The following is a 7,123-nucleotide window of genomic DNA, read 5'->3' as shown; positions in this document are numbered from 1 at the left end:
TTAAAATGCTATTAAGATGAGGAATTTTACAAGTCTCATTAAGGGAGGGGATAAAAAGAATAAACTACCAGCCATTTCTCCAATGGACAGCTCCTCCAGACTCAGTGAAAGCTATTATTCATCCTCTAAATCCTAGAAACTGTAAACCTGTTTGTTGAGCTCTGATTATCCTGATACTGGATTTCTCTTGTGGTTCCCTCGAGTCATCTGCCTTTAGGAGTCTAGACAAACCTAAGGGGAAAAGAACTCAAAACACATGTTGCCCCCATCCCCACACTTTGCCCAGTTACCTCCCAAACTACACAGCAGAGACGACTTGCATTAGACTGCAGTAGGTCATCTGTTCAACACTAAAACTTCTTACAAAACTGGTGCAAGTGTGTCGGGTCTACCGTTCATGTCCCTCAAATCGGTTAAGACAACTTGCCATCTACCATTCTTCTGGGCCTTGGCAGTCTGCCCTCAAAAGCTTCAGACAAGACGCAAGAGGACATAAGCCTGCAAAAGAAAAACCTACGACACCCGGAACCGGCCTACAGCCCCACAAGAGACCCTTTACACACACACTCACAACTCCCCGTTACTATTAAGGCAAAGTAAACAAGTTACCATCCTCAAGTTACAGAAAATACCGCGTTGCAGACCTCACGGAGTTTCACCACACATGTGCTCTCCCTGCAGCCTTTCTTGCACACTGGCTTGCTGGTCTAGGAGCCGCTATCTATCCTCTCCACAATGCCTGCTCGCCTCCTCTGCGCAGTGGACAAGCCAAGCCGCCAGCTAGCTTCATCATCAACTCGCACTGGCTCCACTTCCTGGAATCCTTCCTAGCTTCACCACCACAGCGGAATGGCTCCTTCTTGCTAGCTTCCTCCACAGAACCGCACTGTTGCCTGGACTCCTATCTTCACCAAACTGGCTTCGGGACTCCTGTCTTCCTAGGTTCACTGAATCCACTTCTGCGTAGACCTGGGTCAGCTGCCAATGCTAGTCCTTAGGATTTTTTAAAGCACCTCAAACTCAAAAGTCCAACGCAAAATGCTCATAATCTTGAAATGTTATCAAAGTCCTTTGTTTTCCAAATAAAATTAAGCTACAAGTTAAGGCTTTTAAAATTCTTCTAACTCTTCAAATATATTGTGCCTTAACTTTTAATTACTTCAGTCCTAGTAGCTTAGATTTCTAGTTTTCACTCTTGTAAAGTGGCTTTCTACGTCAATTAAACTGCTCCATCAGAAATTTGAATTTATGGATTTAAAAAATAATTTCCTTATTTTACTCTTGAGAATTTATCTTATCCAGCTTTTTTGTCTCAATCTTATCTTCTTTGCCTATCTTGAATGCTTGAATCCAAAGTTGTCTTAATTTGCTTTTTTTTCTATCTTGCTTCTATCTTCTAGTTTTCTTCTAAATTTGCCATTTTCCTATCTTCCTTCTTCTGCTTCCTACTGTGTACGGTTAAATACCTTTTCTGTCTTCTAAAGATGCTTCGTCTTCTATTTTCCTATCTTCTCTACTGCTTCTTCACTTTCCTGTACTTCTGTCTTCCAGTTTCACATCCAATTTCTAATCTTCTTTCTCCAACACTAAGCTACCAATCTCAATTAATCTTCCGTTTTCACCTCAAACATACTTCCAAAGACGCAATCTTTCCTGCGCCATCTTTCGAAGGTCTTTTAGAAAGGCCATCTATTTTTCCAATTTTTTTAAGCTATACCTCATCGTATTATCTACGATTTTCCTGTTTTTAAATGGCATTTAGATTCTGCTTAAGTAACCTTTAAGGTTAGTATACAAGGCTGACCTTCAAACTAAACGCCTTTAAAGACTCTGTAAGCCCTTTTTATAATCACTCCATAAAAGCTTCATCTCAGCCTCCATCATATCGTACAAACATTTTTCTTCTATCCTGTTTTAAATTCCTTAAATAAGCTTTCATATTTTCTTAAAAATCTTTTTACGTTAAATTATTTAAGAATTTAACACTAAGCGTTAGTTATATCTCGACAAGCTACTCTATTTAGCAATTTAAGTTTAGAGTTCTAATTTTATCTCTTAATCTTTTTAAGTAGAAACTTATCTGTATCTGCCAAGTCCTGAAGCTGCGTCTCTGCCCCCTCACAAGTCGCCTGCGCTCTCGCTGCCTGAATGCCTGCCGCAGAGCCGGGAGGACCCGTATTTATTGGGCAAGAACAACTCACCACCGGAATCTCGTAACCTTCCACCACCTTGGCGAAGGAAGAAAAATAGTTCCTCTGGAAAGTTAAAAATAGAGCCTGACTTCCAAGTTTCTAGATTTTTCTTTGCAGCACGTTGACCTTGAGACCTTCCTCATACAGGGAAATATTTAAGCCATACCAGCAAGTACAAATAGGTTTGAAATTTTAGGCTACAAGATGAAAACCATATTTTGACCATGAAATAATAACTCGTGAAAAATAGGAACCCTTAGGCTTTTTCAAACAGATATTAGAAGACCTTTTGTGTTTTTCTGGGAGTTTTCCTGTATTTACTACTCTTTTTCGGTGTTAAATTGGTTTGCCGACAGCTTTCATTTCCATATTTTAACCAGGGAGTCAGCTTGTAAATAGGCAGCAGCCATTTCAGACACAGCAAGATGCAGGTCTCTCCCCACCGGCCCTGCGGGCTCTGAGGCTGCCATGTACTAGTTTCCCTGGATCCGGGGGACGTGGGCCCTGAGGGACTGTCGCGGTCCCGGCCGCCGCCCACGCTTTCCCCAGCCTGACTAACGAGCGCTTTGATGCGGGCACTCGTCCGCCATTTTAGGCTTCAGGTCCTCCTTCAGCATTAGCCAAGCAGACGGCGCCGACAGAGGCCGGGGCCGGGCACCCCGCGCTGGGAGCCATCAGTGCCCTGGGCACAGTGACTGCTTTGGGTTTCGCTCCGAGCGCAAGGCCTTTTAGCTTTATCCTGTTTTTCGAGACAGGGTTTCTCGTGGGTTTTTTGGTTTTGCTTTAACTGGGTTTTGTAACAGACGTCGCCACAACTCGCGTTTCTTCCTCCAGCGGGGACGGAGGGCGGGGGAGGGGAAGGGACGCGGGACCGCCATAGGGACAAAGGCCGGGGGGAGGGGCGCGAAGGAAGCACCGCGCCGCGGAGGGATACGCAGGGCGTGAGCCGCCGCCTCCCTTTGTGAGGCGCAGAGTCGCGGGCGGGCCAGGCCGGTTCTAACCGGTTCCAGCCGGTTCGGCCAGAGCCTTTTTTTTTTCTTCTCTGACGCAGAGTCTCTCTGCGCAGGCGCGGCGTTCTCCGCCCGCAGCGCGGGGGCCTCGGAATGACTGGTGTGGGGGCAGGGCGGCCGCGCGGAGTTGTGCTGCAGTTTCCTGTTCGCCCTAGCAGGCTGCAGTGCTGCCCTGGCTTTTGTTGGTCACTTTGTCACCCATTAATTAAAAGTTGTGTTTCACAGGGTCCCCTGCATGTTTATAGGAACATACCTTGGATGCTTGAACGTTTACTTTATACTCTAGAATTTTCGAAGGGAAGCGAGTCTCAGGCTGACCCAGTAAGCTGTAGGCTGCCTCTGTCTTTAGAAAAGGAATGGAATCCTGCGCTCCAGGGCACAAAGAAGTCCAGAGCTTGGAACCACGGACAGGCCGATGGCACCATCGCTCTCCCCAGATCTGTATTGTAGGTTTGGGCAGTAGCTTTAGGCGTGGTTGCAGCTAAATGACAGTCGGGGCTGAGATGGTCACCGACGACAGAAAACATCGGGATAGGGGTGGAGTTCTAGCGAAGCTGGGCTCTGGTCGGCCTTAACTCCAGGCTCATTACCCCCCATCCCAAAGCCATGGGCAGTCTGCTCTTTGTGTGTTGTGTTGTTTTGTTGAGGCCAGGGTTCTCTGCGTAGCCCTGGCTGTCCTGGAACTCTGTTAGACCACGCTGTCCTGGAACCGCCTGCCTCTGCCTCCCGAGTGCAGGGTTTAAAGACGTGGGCACCACGCCTGGCTTGTTCAAGCAGCTTTCGACTGGCCTTCTGGAAACTGCGCTGGTTTTCTTTTTCTCTGTCTCAAAAAAAAAAAAAAAAAAAAAACTAAAGAATGGAATGTTACTGAGACGCACACTTAATGAACACTCTGGGGCTGGAAATTTTTTAGAAGCAATTTAGTTCTGAAAGGACGAACACTTGAGTCACCTAAATCTCCAGGCGGTCATTTGCCAGTCTAGGGAATTTGTGATTCGTCTAAAATTAGGCAAAGTTAACGAGCAGAAGATGTTCTTCCTTCCTCCTCTTCAACCCATCCGCTTCATCCCCCAACCTTCTGTTTCTGGTTTCTTGGGCTGCAGGGGCCTACAGTATGCTCTGGAGCCCAGGAAAACACGGCTGTTTAAAACCCTAGTGTGGTACCTCTGCTGGTTCGAGGTCAGCTTGGTCTTCACAGAGAGTCCCAGGTGAGCCAGGACAACATTTAAAAAACAAACTATCGCATGGTGTGTTTTGTTTTGAGACTGCCAAACTGGCCTGAAATTCCTTCTGTAGCCCTGGCTGGTCCCAGAGCTCAGAGCTCTGTCAGCGTCTGCTTCCTGAGTGCTGGGATTAAGGCATGGGCTCCTCTGTAGCAAAGACTAGAGTTTTGTTTTTTGTGGGTTTTTTTGTTTGTTGTTTTTTTTTTTATTTTCGAGACAGGGTATCTCTGTAGCTTTTGGTTCCTGTCCTGGAACTAGCTCTTGTAGACCAGGCTGGCCTTGAACTCACAGGGATCTGCCTGCCTCGGCCTCCCGAGTGCTGGGATTAAAGGCGTGTGCCACCACCGCTGTTTTTGTGGTTTTTATAAAACACTGCGGGGCTGGAGAGATGGCTCAGTGGTTAAGAGCATTGCCTGCTCTTCCAAAGGTCATGAGTTCAATTCCCGGCAACCACATGGTGGCTCACAACCATCTGTAATGAGGTCTGCTGCCCTCTTCTGGTCTGCAGACATACAGACAGAATATTGTATACTGTATACATAATAAATAAATATTAAAAAAAATAAATAAAATAAAACACTGCAGGTAGGACCCTGGGCCCTTCACAGAACACACACACACACACACACCCGCCAGCTCTTAAAGTGCTTGTCCATGGTTTCCATTCCTTCACAGATCAGAGCTCGTGGAAAGACGGTGTAGCATTGGATTAACTCCCGGATCTGGAGAGTGCAATTAAGGCAGCACAAAAACTAACACACTCAGGAAACTGGGCTGAAAGACATGGACTGGCAAAGGCAAAGAAAAAGTGTAATATTTCTAGAGAACATTCTGAACAGTGACTGCCCTTCTTACCGCTAGGGCCCAGCTGTCTGCTGTCTTCCCCCATCATAGTTTTTGCTTTGCGAACAGGTTCTGGTAGTGTTTAACAGCTCTGATTCTTGCCTTTTTAAGAGGATTGTTTCTGGAATTTTCTTTTTTCAATACTGAGGATTGGACCCAGGACCTCAAGCTTGCTAGCTAGGCTAGGTCTTTTACTTTCTGGTTTTTTATATAGGGTCTCACTATGTAGTCCTGGTTGGTCTGAGGGACAGCACCATACAGGAGAAACCAGTTCATTTTAGCCTCTCATCTGCTGCTCCCCACAAAGGAGTCCAGGCCAAAAATAGAAACACTGAGTTCTTGTTTCTGGCTAATGCAGCACAGACAAGCAGGTCTGTGACCTTGGGTAGCAACTTCTGAGTGGTAAATTCCTCTCCGGGTAAAAAGAGAACCACGGCTGAGTAAACAAAGGGGTGGGCTGGGAAGATGGGAGCTTTTAGGTCTTCTGGCTGAGGCTTGAAGAAGCCGTGACCCTGAACATCATTGAAGCAGCAAAAATTCAGAATTAGGGTCAGACCTGCTGTGAGGACTCCAACAGAAGGCCAGAATTCCCCCCGAGAGCACTGGGGCCCACCTGCCCCTTTCAGGTGACAAAGTCCATGAGCCCTGGTCAAGAGAGTTTAGCCCCAGAAGGCCAGACCAGACTGGACAGGTCCCCTGTGTTCCTCCTAGGCCTGTGGAACTGTATCGAGTCCTGTGATTCTTATCTATAAGGTTGCCCAAGAAAACAACTTTCTTGTTCTCTAAAGACTGAGTTCCCTGCTGCCACCTGCCCAGAACCGACTTTTGGAAAGGATTTTGGAACAATGGAAGCCTCTAAATCTGCTGTACAGACTCGGGCTCCTCCCACTGCAGGAAAAAGCCTGCAGAGATGACTAAGCAGAGCTCTCTGGTGCGGGAGAGCATTGTTTCCCAGGGAGCTTTGCATAACTCACAGAGGCCCCAGCCATACCCACCTCCCAGAGAAGCCAGGTCCAACAGAACAAGTGACAGGAACTGAAAGAGGCTGTGCCACTGCAGTTCCCCAGCTGAGGGGGGAAGCAGCCGCCTGGGTCTCTCTCATAGGCCCTGAACTCACCAGGGCGAGGAAGAGGGCTGTGGACCCTCTTCTTGTTTCTTGTGGGAAAGAACTGTCTTCTGCGTTACCTCCTTCAGCGTTTTAGGAAGGGGCTGCCAGGGATGGGACTGTGTAGCAGGTTGATGGTCCTTGTTGCCTAGCCTGAGCCTGACTTTGATCCTTAGACCCCACATGGAGAGAGAAGACCACAGACTCTAGCAAGCTGCCCTCTGGCCTCCCATCACACACAAGAGATTATCTCTAGGCCCTGAAGTCTGTGTAGATCTTTCTAGAGGGCCTGGCTATAGAGCCAGTGGTAGCACCAAGGGATCAGGGAAAATGACTGACAACAAAAACAAGATCGAATTCTCCAGAGGTATGGATCTGGCCCTCCCCAGCTTAAAAACCCTGCAAGGCCCCTACTGACTCCATGCCAACATTTCTAGTTCCTAGGTGTCTCCCTCCAGGCTCCCCTCTTTTGGGCCAGTTGGTCTTGGATGGAGAAGTAACTAGCCCTCTTTCCCACTGCTGAAAGCTGCCTGACTCCCCTTGCTCCCTCTGACATCCCTGGAACATGACATTTACCCAATGTGTTCTATTTCCCTAAGACATGGGAACCCAATGCTGAGTGCTCCCAGCCCTCACAGCAGCCCTATGGGGGAAGAGGGTGCTGGGCCCCTTAGACCAAAACATTGAGGTCCAGAGTTCTCTGTCTTTGTGTCAGCAAGGCTAACACACCACATGTCCTGAGGAATGACT

This window comes from Microtus oregoni, unplaced genomic scaffold (assembly GCF_018167655.1).
Source record: "Microtus oregoni isolate MIOR12 unplaced genomic scaffold, Mior012 000012F_ref0000307, whole genome shotgun sequence".
Classification (NCBI taxonomy): Eukaryota; Metazoa; Chordata; class Mammalia; order Rodentia; family Cricetidae; genus Microtus; species Microtus oregoni.
The sequence above is the reverse complement of the archived record's forward strand: the minus strand, read 5'-3'. Positions refer to the sequence as shown.